At 41.3% G+C, this 16,006-nt stretch overlaps 1 protein-coding gene across 1 annotated transcript in view; it reads left to right on the plus strand.

Moving 5' to 3' along the window:
- LOC138718875 (ovalbumin-related protein X-like) overlaps window positions 1-10,223 on the plus strand; it is a 114,863-nt gene extending 104,640 nt beyond the window's left edge. Inside the window, exon 8 of the transcript XR_011337151.1 lies at window positions 10,211-10,223. The gene's annotated coding sequence lies outside the window, so the exon portion shown is untranslated. The remainder of the gene's footprint in view (window positions 1-10,210) is intronic.
- Window positions 10,224-16,006: the final 5,783 nt, after the last annotated feature.

Consider the following 16,006-nt stretch of genomic DNA (forward strand, 5'->3'; position numbering starts at 1 on the left):
ATAGTTTCACACAATCTAGTACACCACTTGGGGTTTATTTGCCTTTCTACTGCTCCATTTCCACAGTTTCTCTTGATCATTGTGTTTTTTCATCTGTCACTTTATCAAGAAATTTCGTAGTAAATAATTTCTGTCACTCTAATTTAAGAAAGGGAATTCCTCTTGTCAGTTTCATCTTTCTTGGGCTGGTGGAATCTCCACCTAGAGGTGCCTCCCTGTCTTAATTTCCAATAAAAGGAACCTACTTGAGACAGAGTAACTCCTGTTTTCAGATTAATCAAGTTAAATAAAATGAATCCCAACATGGCTGCTTTATCTCAGGGACAAAGAGTTGCAGGTTTTTCTTTGAATGTTTGCACTGGTTAAATGTGGACAGATTAGTAGACAGAGCACAGAAAGAACATGCCTTAACAAACTCCCAGGCTAAAAAAGGATGGAGCATTTTTAAAAAACAGGTAATTAGCATTTTTGTCGTAAGAACAACTATTACCATTTTCACCACCCTTCTTTTCAGGAGCACCTGAGCCATATGGGAGAAAATACTCTAAGCAGAAGGAACAGCTTGACAAAAAAATATTTTGCGGCCAAACGGAAAACTATGGTAATATTTACATGTTGTGTATAAAGTGCAAATTTTAGTATTCTTGTGCAACTAGTAATTTGAATTAATGGAATTAATCTGGAATTAACAGAAAACAAGCAGAATGATTTTCAACCAAATTTTATAGAAAACAGTTTGTCATTAAGCAGCACACAATAGAAGAAGAGGACAATGGGAAATGGCCTCAATTTGCATGAGGGGAGGCTTAGACTGTATATTATGAAAAATTTCTTCACTGATAGGGTTGTCAAGCACTGGAAGAGGCTGCCCAGGGAAGTGGTGGAGTCGCCATCCCTGGAAGTGTTTAAAAGATGTGGGGCTTAGAGACATTGTTTAGTGGTGGGCTCAGAAGTGTTAGGTTTACAGTTGGATGATCTTAGGTTTACAGTTTATGATCTTAAAGGTCTTCTCCAACCTAAATGATTCTGTGATTCTATGATTCTATACTGTGATGCAAAATCAACTGCCAAGCACAGAAACATAATATTGCCTTGCACCTAGTGCTTTCACAAGCAGAGATAAAAAAGGAGATTGGATAATGAATTTGTTTAATGTAAAAGCAATGGCTACCTTTGGGAAGATTTTCAACATAGAAACATTCACTTTGTTCGAGTCAAGGATGTCCATGGCAGAGTGGCCTCATTTGGAAGATAATGCCCAATGGAAATGCTGCAAGTTTACAAATGGTCTTTCAAGTATTAGAGAGAAAGTGTATTTAACACTAGCTTGTATTTCAGAAGTGACATGAGTCACCTGATGCATTCATTGATACTTTCACTAATGTAATACTTAGTTCACATATCAGACTGAGAGTGCCTTTCCTGAAATTGTAGCTGAAATTAAGAAATTATGCATATGTTTTTTTTCTGTAGACAAATATTCTTCAAGATCTCATAATACACCAGCTTGGACGAAAAGAAATCCACATGCAAAAATGTTCTCAAATTTTAAGGCAACCATTCAGGTAACAGTTGGATAGAAATTTGTACATCTCAGTCTTTTCAGTAAAAGTAAAGTGAGTCTCCCCACCTAGAAAATGGAAAAGGGCTCTTAAAACTTGTCCAGCCCAAACCCACCAGATTCTAGTCCAGGTGGAGTGGTCAGAAAGAGCAGTTCATGGTTTCATTTGTTGCCTGCGTAACTATCCCCTGATTTCTAATTTTTCACACTACTACTGATATGACAGCAAAATCTGTACCTGGCTTTAAAGCGAGGAGCTACAAGAAGTGGGCTTCAGCTTGTGGCACTGGACACAGCCCAGCAGAGTCTCTAAGAGTCTCTTCACCACTCTCTGATTGTTCGTGAAGTATTTATGGACTGCTGATCAGCCAAGGTCAAAGCTCATGAAAGGACTTGGGCTACAAAACATTCAGAAGAAATCCTAAGGACCATTAATACATTTTACAGCTGCCTTGAAAGCAGAGATTAGCAGCTCTATCTTGTGTCCCTTGGATGAATGGCCAAACTTTTAGTCTTCAATCTGTGCTTCCATGTGACATTTCCTTCTTAACTCCCACCTCTGTGTCCCCTACAAAACCAACAGCGACTTTGCTCTGCAGTTGCACAGTTTGAAATATGGACTAGCAGAGCGTCCTCGGAATTCTGTTGAGGCACCACATAGTTACAAAGTACCTCAGACCACGACCACCTTCCCTAATCCCTCACTAGGCTTGCTACTGTATTTGGTTTCTTTGCGCCAGTACCATGGTCCTCAAACAGCTGCTAGGGAAAGGTTTCAGAGGAAAAATACTTGAACAGAACATTTTGAAAAATGGGTGAATTATATTAGAATGCAAACTGTTTGTTGGTTCTGGGGTTTTTTTGCTGTTGTTTCAAGAAGTTTTGAGAGTTTACTTCTTCAAATGTTTCCAAAAGAGCATACAGTTTTACTCTATTACATTGTGCACAAAATGTTCTGTATATCTGTTTTGGCAGCAGAGCCAAGAAGACATGGAAGCGAATAGAAAAGGAGAACAATTTGTAGACAGGAGAAAGAGATGAAGCGATTTCATCATTTTACAAGAACAATCTAAATTGAAGTAAGGAAATTATCAACTGGAGCACAGAAGATAATAAAATTGCAAATTCTGAAAATATGATGTAAGGTTCTGTAAAGTTTAGAAGCTAACAAAAATGGAAATTTGCATTTAAAAATAGAATTTGTCTATTCATAAATGAACAATTAATGTCCCTAGTAAAAAGGGAGATGTATTATATTGTATATGTTATTTTTCTTGCTTTTAACATGACTGTCACTAGTTAAAATAAATTTCATTGAGCTTTGACTACATTGAATTGAGCATAAAAGCATGCCTTTTTTCAGACTCACATTTCAACTTTAAAGCTATTTGTAGAAACTTCTGCACCTCAAATCAGCAAATTATCTTCCCCTTTCTGATTCCTACCCCAGCTCCATAACTGGCAGTGCCCTGTGCATGGAGGAGTAAGGGATCCACAAGACAGTTAGCCTGAGCAGGCACAGGTTGTGCTGTGCCATGCTGCAACTGAGGGAATGGGCATTGTTTACCCTGGAGAAGAGGAGGCTGAGGGGAGACCTTATTGCTCTCTACAACCATCTCAAAGGAGGTTGTAGGCAGGTGGGTGTTGGTCTCTTCTCTCAGGTAATAGGATGAGGGGAAATGGCCTCAAGCTGCACCAGGGGAGATTCAGACTGGATGTTAGGAAGAATTTCTTCACTTGAAAGGGCTACAAGGCATTGAAACTGGCTGCTCAGGGAAGCAGTTGAGTTACCATCCCTGGAGGTGACTAAAAGACATGTAGATGTGGCATGCAGGGACATGGTTCAGTGGTAGACTTGGCAGTGTTAGGTTTACGGTTGGACTCAACAATCTTAAGAGTCTTTTCCAACCTAAATGATTCTGTGGTTCTGTGATCTAGAAGTACTCAGTGAAAGAAGAAATGAAGCGACACCACAGCTTTGGAGTGCACACCAGTAATCAACATGATGTGATATTTTTGCTATATAGCTTCCCTTTGTGGAAGGAGAGAGACATCTTTTTACAGGAAGGCTGGTTTTCCTATTTGGAGGATGACAGTGCCAGCAGAGGTGCACACAGACAACTGTATAAGTTTCCATATTGTAACTTCATCCTGCAAAACTCCAGGTAGAAGAGCTTATCCTGAACACATAACCTAGTACACAGAACACTATAAGCAAGTAAGTGATGTCAGCCCAACTCCCCATATTTTGACTACAGGATTATGCATGTTATGGTCAAAGTCTTCAGAAAGTAAGGGTCTTCCTACCATTCCCAGATAAAGAAGAATCTGATTTTAACTAACTAGAACAGACTTATAATATTGAAGGTCAGGTTTCCATTTATTTCCACTGTTCCTCATTATGGTTGTGTACTGTTAAGTTATTACATACCAACACGCACTAAAATGTTTCACATTCCAGTTGTTGGCTCCCCCATGCCTCTCAGCAGTTTCCAGGTGTGGTCTAACAGACTTGCTAGGCCCCGTGGATGGCAAAGAGCTTGGTTTTGCAAAAGAGAGGGGTTGGCAAGAGGGAGTGACCGGCAATGGACAACTGCATCTGGTAAAACAGATAGATTGGGTAGTGGTCTAATGTTCATGTCAACTAAGTGACACCTGGGGTGAGACAGAGGCCTCACAGACTGATGTTGTTTCAGTTAAGAGCTGAAACAGCCCCAAAAGCATGTACTGAGCTCCTTGCCTCAAAGGGGTGGCAAACCACCAAGTCTTGGCTTCTAACAACACAAGTGGCCTTGCCAAGGGCAAATCAACACATACTAATTTACTCAGTCCTACCTTGCCAAGAGGCATCAAAGAGTTTTTCAAAAAGTATAAAACCAATATCTGAAAACCCCTTCTTTGGGAAAGAGAAAATGACCACCTCGCCTGACAGATGGCTGATGGGCCTGGACCTCTCTTCCTCCACCAAGAAATACCTTGGTAAGAATTGTGCACATCTGACTCTGTCAGATGTTTCCCTAGGAAAATAACTACTGACTCAAGTTTTTACTGTTACTTGTTACATATATATATATTTATGCTAATCATTAGCTGGTTATAAGTCTTAAGTGCTAACGCAGCAAGTGAATTTATCAAGGCAATCCCAAATTAGTTTTAATCTACCACTTGAATTAAATTACTTACTGCCTCCAGCATGGTGAAGTTGTCTCTCTGACAGGCACTGCTGCAAGCGGCTGCCGGCTGCCACATTTGGGCTGCGAAGTACACATATTAACCTTGTGTGTACCAGTCCTGGAGACTCTCACAGGTAACTGGATTCTGACTTGTGGCAAAACCACATATAGGCACATAAACAATCCTTTAGTCATAAACTGTTGGCCAAGTCTGGGACTAAGAAATGGATTTAGCTGCACCTAGGCTCCTCTCTGAGGCGATGCCTAGAAAGCAAGAGTGTCAATTTTCAACCTTATGACTCGACGGGATGGTCTTCTTAGCCACCTGTCAGAATCTCACCTGTTTAATGTGAGGGATATTGGATTTTTCTTTAAAAAGCTAAGGTATGGAAAGAGAAAGGAAAGATTAAAGATTTCCTTTCAGTCTTTCTAGACTCCAGCAGCCAGGTAGAAACTTTTGATTTCAATACTATAGAACAAAAAGTAAAAGTTATTGGCAAAACCCTCTTGAAAATAATGTAAGAGAGTAGTTGATGATTAGAGAAGGAATGAGAGAGGCTCAAAGGAAAATTTTGCTGTGAAGAAAACTGAGTAACATCTTATTGCATGAAAAACACTGGGGAAAAAAACAGGGATGTACTTGGTAATCGCAACATAGCTGCAAGATTCTGAGCTCTTTATCACGTTTCCTTTTTTTTTAATACACTGCAGAAAACAATGATATTCTAAGACAGTTGTAAGCTCAGCAAATTACTTCATGTGGTTTCCACCTCATGTTCAATTCCTCTTTTTTCTCCCATATCCTACTGATGTCCTGTAAATATTATTATTCTTTTTTCACATGTTCCTACCTAGCGAGTTCTAAAAAAACCTAGATAAAAGAAACACATTTTGTGTATTTCACTTTCTCTCTATTTTCCTCCATTTTTTTTGCATTTCCATCCTTTTCCTTTTTTTTTTTCCAAGTATGCAATGCAGGTAAAAGCAAAGTAATGAAGAGATTGTGTAGGGTTAAACAGAGATAAGAGAGGAGAACTAGGATTAATAGAAAAGATAAGAAAGAAAATTTTGGCTGAATATAAAGAAAAAAACTTGGCATGGAAATGTACTGGATTGTGAAATATCATTCTATGGAAAGTGTCAGAACCTTCACTTTAAACGGTACAAGGCAGCACTGGCCTCCAGAAGGCAAGTTCACCATTTCCTTAGTCTTCTCTGCTCCCCATCCAGACAGAAACACCATCAGATATTGTGTTGCTTTGGCATTTTGCTGCATTCAGTTCTGCCATGTTTTGGAATTGCAGAACTAACAACAGAAATACAACTTGTAATACGGTTACTGGAATTTCTCTTGAGCCTGTACAAGTTCCAGGGGTTTAGTTCTGGTTTAACTAGGCAAAAGCATTCAGGTTAGTTCTAGGGATTCTAAGAAAGCTCATTCATTCTCATTGACAATTATTTTCTTTATATGAAAGTATTACAGAATTACAGTCATTTCCAAGCTATTTTTTTCACCTCTGTGACTAAAGTTGCAGGTGACTACTGACTGATGTAATTTGGTGTCATTTACCAATGCATTGAGGACAGTATCTTTTACACAAAATAAATTGATATTTTATTGAATTGGAATTCATGGAACTACTAAGATCTGTATTCCAAAGACTACTTCTAAAAACAGCCCTATGATTAAAAAAAAACACTATTAAAATTACTGCTTTCTGTACACATTTTTAAGCAAACTTCAGCTTCAGGAATCTTCAGGACGTCTATTCAGTATAATCCATTCCATTTGCTTTGGAAAGTTTAGAGACTCAAGTTTGTTTACTTTAAGACTCTATCACTAGTATTCTTATTTGTTACTGTTGGTGCCATAAAGCTGATAATATTCAGATCACTAAGACATAAGAATTTATGAAGACATACCAATTTACTCACTGGGAGTGACATCATCCTACCTGGTTTCTTGGATTCCTCATGGATAATGCTGATCACAGGTCCCGTCTTGCTCATCTGCATCATGGCAAAGTTTTCTAACTCTGATAAAAAATATAGTCCATTATCTCCTCTGTTACAAAACTCCCGGTATTTCAACTAAGAATAATTTCCCCAATAACAAAGGTTTCTGTAGCCTATGAAATCCAGTAAGAATCAGTAAGAATCATTCTTACCATGGTGTTCAAAGGCTGCACACAGCCTCTGTGAGCAGTGTGCCATTGACATTTACTGTACTAAGCTAACAATCTATGGGTTACTGTACAGTCATAACTGCTAAGATCAGAAGCAACAAACCTTCAGGAACAGTAGCCCTAGCAACAGCAAGTGAGCTTGTGATGGAGAATACACTTCCGATGTTAAGTCACTGATATGGAGTCTCTTTTAAAAGTAGGGAATCTGTCTGTGAGCTACATTTCTACTTATATGCTCGCCCAAGATTTTCAAACAAGAAAATAATTTGAAAGAGTAGATCACTTATTCACAAAGTTCTGTCATGAGGAAACATCACAAATCAATACATAACAATTTCCTCAAGCAGAAACCATGCCAAATTCCTGCAAATTTCAGTTCTTGATGGTAATCTTCCAAGATCTCTGTGCGCTCAAGTACAATTGAGCTGTTGAAGGTGGTCAGTAAGTGGCAGACTTTCATCTACAGAAGAACGCATTGAATCTATCAATATCTGCTAGCAAGGCCCCTCCCTGGTGCAATAGCAGGTGGACTTTTTAATGATATCTTTCCACTTGAATAACACTCAAAGAAAGTATAATATGAAGAGAGACAAAACAACATATAAATCTGTTTCTTCTTGTCATGTGCTTAACTTGGTAAAAATAATTTTCTAATTGTTCATGATTTTTGAGTCTTTCACAATTTACGTTCCTGCTTAAATAATTTTCCTCTGCTCAGGTTGCATCAAGTCAGCAGCTTTTTTCAATATAACAGGAAGTTTCTTGGGTGGTGTGAGTAGCATCCATGCCATTATAATATTGAGTATAGGATATGAAAACAAGCACACAAGGATAAACAGAAAAATAAAATCTTATGGAACACTTAGCTGCAGTCACTGCTGCCGTAAAGATATTCTCACTTAATATTAAGTAAGTTGGCTGTGACACTGGTAATAGTTTAGTTCTGATATCATACATCTGAGCAGGGACTATAAAAACCACAAGAGGTGCTTCAAAAATATTTGAACAGTTAGAACTCCGAACACTCTGGCATCTGAGCTGCAACTTCAAGACTGCCCACACTTATGCAGACCTCTACCTCTATAGTAGAGGTAGATTTTGGAAGAGTGCCTACACACATTTAAACACATTTGGTGCTGCTAACAGGATCACAGTTGGTCCCTTCAGATATTTTAGATTATGTGGGCCACTAAAGTTACTTTGAAAAACAATGTACTTCATCACTTTGTGGCAATATAAATAGATTGAATGTATCATACATCTTGACAAATTTTAAAGCCAGGCAGCTCATCAATTAATGAACAACAGTCTTGTCCAATGTAAAATTTCAATGAAATAAGAAATTAGGTATGTACTATAACTTTGGTTATTGTGTCCTCAGACACACTAATCCAGTTCTACAAAACAAAACATTTAGGGTTTAATTTTATGGCGCCCCCTCTTTGATCAGAATCAATTATAGAAGCTCTGCTTCTCCTGGGCTTCTAGCACTCAGTGCTTTTGAACTATTCCTTTTGTCAAAGGGCAGTTGCTTGGCTTAATCCATTGGAAAATCTATTATGAATTTAATAATAAGCATATTCTACTGTGTAGTCCTCTTGTGACAGCAATTCAGAAAGTGGATTTTGGTGCTTTAATACAAGTACCACTATTGTCAACATCAACAGGAATTACAATTTTGCAAACAAAACCCATCATCTACTATAACATGCAGAAGCAAAATTGAGGCCATTAACCAGTGTATTTATAAATTCATTTAAAATAAGAATAATGGTGGGCAGAAGGATTCTTTTCTGCCTCCTTCTATATGGCATAATAGGCTTTCATAGCTCTAGGGGCTGGTTACTAGAGCTTAACAGAGGTACATTTTTATTAGATCTTTATAAGGATCCCTTATAAATTTATGTCTGTCTCAGAGTAGGAATTTAATCCAGAGGGTAATGTTTGTTCTGTCTTATATTAATTAGAGAAGTTGTAATATGCAGCAGAAAATCTCCAAGTTCTTCTATCTCATTCAGAATCAAGGAGAAGTAAGAATTAAACCAACTTTCCTATACTAATGGAACTTCCCAGTATTTTTTAATATATTGTTACTCAGCACCGTTCAGCAGAAAAACAAGTCACTTTTAGGATCAGCTCTATTTTCTACTTCTTTTCCACCTGCATATTCCTTTCAGTGTTCCACCCTCTACCATCAGGCCTCTGTCCTGTTATCTGCCTCTCCTCTTTTTTCTGCTTTTTATTTCCCTTATTTTCCATCATTTGCCATCCCACAGAGACAAGGGGACTGTGGGAAAAACTCATAACCGCAGGACCATGTCACTAAAATTCTATGCTTGATACCATACATTACATCATCTATATTATATTGTATATGCACTCATGCTAAATAAAGCTTTCATATGGAACTTGAACTATCAAGTTCCCATAATTTGAGGACTTATCTTTGAAACTGTAAGGTTATTTAAACATAATTTTAAAAATCAATAATGAAGATTCAGAAATATATATGTGTAAAAAAATAGAGATATAACCCATTCGTCAAAACAGTGAGAGATTCACAGCTTTCAATCACTATTGGAGCAGGTTTTGAGGTCTGGAAAGAGAACACTGTGCCACTTCACAATGCATTTACACCCAAAATGTTACCCTTTCAATGATCAGAGCAAAAAAAAATCTCCCTGTTAGTGAACAGATACATTCTGAATATGCCACATGAGCTACTTAAACACTTCAAGTGCACAATATCTCGGCTGTGAATCCAAGCATTTGATATATCTCATTAAGAGCATAAATTTTGGGGGCATGTATGATTATCTAAAATAGTGTCATTCTGCTCTTATCTGAGGTTTCTTTGTGCTATTGCCTTACAAACATTTAAAAACAAACAGGAACTTACTGTCTGTGCATTTTATCCTACACCTTTAGTTGTACTGTGATTAGTTCTTGCTGGGAATGTTCACATGCCTACTAAATCTGGAAAACAGTACTTCAGTTTCTGTTCCCTGCATATAACTCCCTTCAAAGGCAGAGCCAAAGAACTGCTGCTCTGGACATTCTTTCGTTGCTTACACATACACAAACAAAGGCATTCGGGTTCCTCAGCTAGTGTTCTGAATTGTCACACAGAAAGAAGCCTTTGTCTTGCTACAATCCAAGTCATCACATGTTCAAGTGAAAGGAAACCGTCAAAAGCCAGTTCCCCTACAAACAGTCAATACCTGAAATGATGTCAGTGGCTTACAAGAAATGTAAGATATTTCTTGTTGCATCCAAGAAACTGAAGTAAGCATTCATTCCCTGTCAGTCTCTACAGTCCCTGTAGAGGACAAAAGTGGACAAATCCTAACCCTTTCCCTAAGGTGCAGCCAAAAGGGAATTAATCAATTTAAAAAGGAATCTAATTTTCTAAGCTATGTCATACCATATCCCACTTAGCACTACTGAAGAGCAGCTACCTCTAAGGCATCTGGTGTTCACACTGCTGCTCACAACAGTCAGCAAAGACAGTTCTGGCTAACCGCAGCAAATTCCACTGTGATTATCCAGGCACACGCCACAGGCTTCGTGTGAAGTTTTTAAAAAGCTGCAACATTTTACCAAAGAAGAGTCCTCAGTTATTAAACTCTTAACAAGAAAAATCAACACAGCACACAGTACAGTATTCTTATTTCTTTTTCAACAGTCAATTTTCTTCAAATAAAAGTTAAGACTAAACAGATAAAAAGGATCATAAACAAGCCTAATTTTTTCATTCCACACCAACTACTTCAACAACAAATAGCTGCTGTATGGTTGCTGAATGCTGTCTAGGCACCCACATGGTCTTATCAGAGTACACAGATGGCATTGAAAAAAATCAGAAAATCTGATAAAATATAGGCAAGAAGCAATCCCTCTCTTTCTCACATCTCAGAACTGGAGAGCATGCCTACAGAGATAAGAGCTTGGGGTTTTTTTTCTGTGCTGTTTTGTTTCTTTGACAGGCTGGAACCGAGACCAGAGAAAACCATAAGTGAAAAAAAATGCTTAAATATTTCCATCTTTCAGATGGTGCATTAATTTCTTACCTTCCTCATTTGTGAAGTTCAGTGCAGCAAACAACATCCAACAGAAAGTAATTAATTATCATGGCTAAGCTGTTGAAAAGGCATCAATCATAACAGACCTCAGGCTCACGGCTCCTTGACTTTCTGGATTAGGAATTGGGCTGGAACACACCCCTTTTAGGCCTCCACGGAAACACCAATGCAGAGAGGACTGATGCACGGCTCCCTCAGGGCCCTGACTACACCGAAGACTCTAGCGGTCTTGATAAACCACATCTGAGGCTCTTGTCCATGCAAACTCCACCCATTGGCGTGAGAGCTGAATTTAAGCTCTGGCCTTGGCTTTGGCCCACGTGCGAGCAATGCTGCAAGTATGCTGTGCCTCGTGTTGTACCTTCCTGCCTTGATACTATGCGTGGAGACCATTGGACTAGTAGCTGACCATCTGACCTGGTCTGCAATTCCGCCTTTGGTGTGGTGGGCATGGGGTCTGCCTCCCTTCCCGTCACCCCACGTTTCTGGCTTGCCCTGCCTCCTAGCTTGCCGGCTCCTGCTGCTGCCTCACAAGCCGAGTCCTACACCCAGATGGACGTGAGCTGCAGCTGTGATAGAAAGAAACGTTAGCCTTTTCCCTTTTTGGTGCTTGGTTTCTTTGCTGGAAGGATGCACGTTTCACGCATCCATGGGTTGCACCTCAATATCTTTCTTGTCCTTCTCCATCCAGAGGGATATTACACAGTCCCTCTTCTCACCCTCACGACAACCCCTGATCCGACATGGTCTTAGCGCCTTCTCCCAGCCGGCGGTGGTGAGACCCGGGTCCTGTCCAGCTCCTGACAAGGCCCTCGCATTGCAGCTGTAGGCCAGCCCCCCCCGACCCAAGGCCCAGGGCCAGCCCCTCGCCTTCCCTCCGCATCCCGTCATCAGCCCCCTGTGTCACCTCAATTAGCTTCACATGCTACTCCACAGATTCTCTTGTAAAAAAAAGAAAATTAATAAATACACCTCTGTAAGGGCTACCCACTCGCCTCACTCAGGCCTTCAGGCATACAAGGCGAGGCCAAGCCCGTACAGTCTCCGTCTACTGTGACAGCTCACTTTCATCCAAAACAACCCCCAATTCAAAAATAATTCATAGAAACATAAAATCTTACTGTTGGAAAAGACCTTTGAGATCATCAACTCCGACCATACCTGTTCACTACTAAACCAGATCCCTGAGCACCTCATCTACCTGTCTTTTAAACACTTCCAGGGATGGTGAATCCACCACAGCCTCTGCCAGTGTCTGAGAACCCTTTCAGTGAAGAATTTTTTCCTGATGTCTCATGTAAACCTCCTTGTAAATTGAGGCCATTTCTTCTCATCCTTTCACCTGTCACTTGGGAGAACAGACGAACACCCCCCTAGTTCCAACCTCTTTTCAAGCAGTTGTAGACAGTGATAAGGTCTTAGTCTCCCTCTCAGCCTCCTCCAAGCTAAACAATATGTTCCCTCAGCCGCTCCTCATAAAACTTGGGCTGCAACCCCTTCCTCAGCTTTGTTGCTCCTCTCTGGACACGCTCCAGCCCTTCAATGTCCTTCTTGTACTGAGGGAACCAAAACTGAACACAGTATTCCAGGTGTGGCCTCACCAGTGCCAAATAGAGGGGCACAATCACTACCCTGGACCTGCTGGACACGCCGTTTCTGATACAAGCCAAGATGCCATTGGCCTTCTTGGCCACCTGGGCACACTGCTGCCTCACGTTCAGCCAGCTGTCAACAAACACCCCCAGCCCCCAGATCCTTCTCTGCCAGGCATCTTTCCAGCCACTCTTCCCCAATAACAACCCCTTGCAGCCTGGTGGTATTTTCTATCAGCTCTGCAGAGTGGGAAATCACCGGCTGTGGCAGCAGTTTCACAGAATCACAGAATGTCCTGAGTTGGAAGGGACCCACAGGGATTATTGAGTCCAGCTGCTATCCCTGCATAGGACAACCCCAACATCCACACCATGGGGCTGAGAGTGTTATCCAAATGCTTTGTGAATATTGTCAAGCTTGGTGCCGTGACTGCGTCCCCGGGGAGCCTGTTCCAATCCTCCACCACCCTCTGGGTGAGGAAAACTTTTACCAATATCCAACCTAAACCTCCCTGGCACATCTTCCTGCTGTTCCCTCGGGTCCTAGTGACATGCAGAATCATGACTCTATAACTTATGAAGTTATAAAGTAGGTATGTTTACTCAGCGCTGAGATGCACGGGAGAATTATTTCTCATAAAAAAACCCATGTGTGCCCACTGTGCAACTTGCCTTGGCTTTATACAGTAAAATGTTACATACTCATAAAATTTTAAAAAAGCCTATACATATTCATAACCTTTCCCTGCTTCTTATTATAATGGGTTCAAGAAGAGTCTCTTCCTGTTTGTGCCTGTGTGGTGACCTCTCAAGGATAAGGCCAACTGTCTTAACTCCCTTTAACTTCAATCTGCACCCATGTTCTCCGGATCCCTGGCATTCTTGTCAGTGTTCTTTTCCGCTCTTATCACAGTTTCAGATAACTTGTCTTGCTTATCAGAAGTCATCTAGCAACAGACTCCCTTCCTCCATAAAGGATTATAGAAATATGTTGCTTTAGCTGAACAACCGTCATCCTGTGTGTTCTTTAAGTGTGAGCGGCTACTATTCTGCTATTCTTTAGGTGTCAGTTGCTTCGGCTAAATTATTACTATTCTGTTTACCCCTAAGTGTTAGTCCATTCTTTGTGCTGAGTAGGTGAACATTGAGAAAATAATCTTTGAGGTGTTTATTACTTTCATGGGACAAGTTGAATGATTTCTTTTGTTGCTTTTTAAAAGTGTGGTTCAGTTGAGAGATCTTGTTCCTCAGCAGCAACATATGGAGCGTGGAAATGATCATCTGCGATCTTGTCTAAATGTTTTCTAATTAGCAGTGAAAATAACTTCTCTGTGTTTAGCGGGAATTTTAGTCCATTCTCTCTGGCTTTGGGGAGGGAGGGGTGAGGATAAGGCACAACCTTATTGATGGAAGAAACTTTGGACTTGGCAGTGTTGGGTTTACAGTTGGACTTGATCTTAAAGGTCTTTTCCAACCTAAATGGTTCTGTGGTTCTGTTCTGCTAAAAAGCTACACAATTGTTACCCTTTTAAAGCTAAATGTCATCAATTGTTAGTTCACCTAGCCCCGTATCACTAAGAGGACTCCTAAAGGTGGGAGTGAAGGGGGCTGCAAAGGTTTTCCCCGGCGGCCGGGGCTGGACTGGGTTGTGGCTGTGCTCTGCTCAGCTGTTCTGGGCTGGGGCTGGGCTCGGCTGGGCTGGGCTGCGCTGCATTGTGGCTGGGCTGTATCTGTGCTCTGCGGGGCTGGGCCGCAGCTGGGCTAGGCTGCGGCCGGTCTGTGCGCTATGCTGGGCTGGGCTGTGCCTCTCCCCCGCCCCCGGGCACACGGCACGGGGGAGGCGGGGCCGGGCCGGGCCGTTCCCCGATCCCGGCAAAGCTTCCGGGGAAAGGCGAGGCGAGGTCTGGGCTGCGGGAGCGGCGGCTGTGGGGGCGGTGGGGGCGGGGGCTGCGCTGCCCGCTAGCGAGCGGGATGGGGGGGTCTTGCGCATCTGCCTTGATTTTTTTTCTCTTAAAGCGGCAGAGGCTGCATGGCGTTTCGTTTGTTGTTGTTGCTGTTTTTTCCTCTTTCGCGGCGCGGTGTCCGCTGCTTGTGCGCTGGGGGCGTGCAGGGAACTCCTAACTCTCGAGTCCTGAATGAGGCGCCTTTACCCTAAGGAAGCTCGCTTAGGTTCGAAGGCTGGGAATGGGGAAGTCCGTGCTCCACGGCTTCCTCTGTGGAGATGGACGCTGCCTGATGTTCATGGCCCTCAGTTCCTCCTCTGGCTGTGTTTGTCGCTTCTCTGAGACAGCTGGGGCAAGACATGCCAGGAGTTAATTCATATCATAGTCTTGGTGGGATGGGTCTCCTGGCTGCAGACTGGAGGAGAGCTGTATTCTGCTTTGGTCTGATCCCCCTGCTGAAACCTGAAATTAGGAGATGATGCAGTGTGTATCTGCCATTTAGTCTAGATACGGTCTTTCTGTCTGCAGGGCTTGTCCTGAAGCATAGGTGACTACCACTTGAGAATATATGTTTCAAATTCATAGTGGTAGGATTACACAGGGTCAGGGTATGCAACAACCTCTCTGCAGGAATGAGTTGCTCTGGCCAAACCTGATTCCTGAGGGTTTTGCAGCAAGCAGTTTACAATTGACTGGCAAATGAGTGCTTGTATCATGGTGGTTTTTTTTTTGTTTCTTGACGTCTGGTTCTGTATCATCTCTAAAACCATTCTGAGAAGGATATCGGTAGTTATATTGCTATTCCTGAGCTGCAAAGAAAGCATCATTGTCCTTTGAAGGAATAGGAGTTGGACTCTATGATCCTTGTGGGTCCCTTCCAACTCGGGTCATTCTGTAATTTTGCAGAGATACAACTCCTAGCCTTGCATCCCAGCTGTTGAAATGTTACTTACAATTTGGTTAAATGCATGGATTTTGGCATAGACAAATAGTGTTCATTGTATGATTTTTGTCTCCAAGTTCTTGCCTGTTACGGAAGCCCTACAAAATCTTTCTAGCTAATTCTGCTGTCAGTGTTCCTGTGTGTTTTGATCTCTAGGTCAAAACATGTTGTTGCTTGCAATCTGACTAATATCAGGACAGTAGGAAAATTCTGGTCTTCACTGTAACCAACATGAACTGAAAAGGCCAAATGCCTCCTACTTACGCTGTGAAGTACATGTATTTAAATTACTAGTTTCAGACAGAATTGGAGGATTGTTTCCATCTAAGTTGCCTTCTTTTTTTTTTTTTTTCCTCCTGTTTCAGTTATGGGAGAAGAGAAACAGGAGAAAAGTTATTACTATTGTAAAGCTACTAGCAAGAAGTTTTCTTAGATGGGAAATCATGCATGAAGAAACTTGTTCTTTCCACCTATTTGTTTGAGATGATGAGTTAGTAATATGAATTAGGTGTTGGTTTTGTATTTT

This window comes from Phaenicophaeus curvirostris, chromosome 3 (genome assembly GCF_032191515.1).
Source record: "Phaenicophaeus curvirostris isolate KB17595 chromosome 3, BPBGC_Pcur_1.0, whole genome shotgun sequence".
Taxonomy (NCBI): Eukaryota; Metazoa; Chordata; class Aves; order Cuculiformes; family Cuculidae; genus Phaenicophaeus; species Phaenicophaeus curvirostris.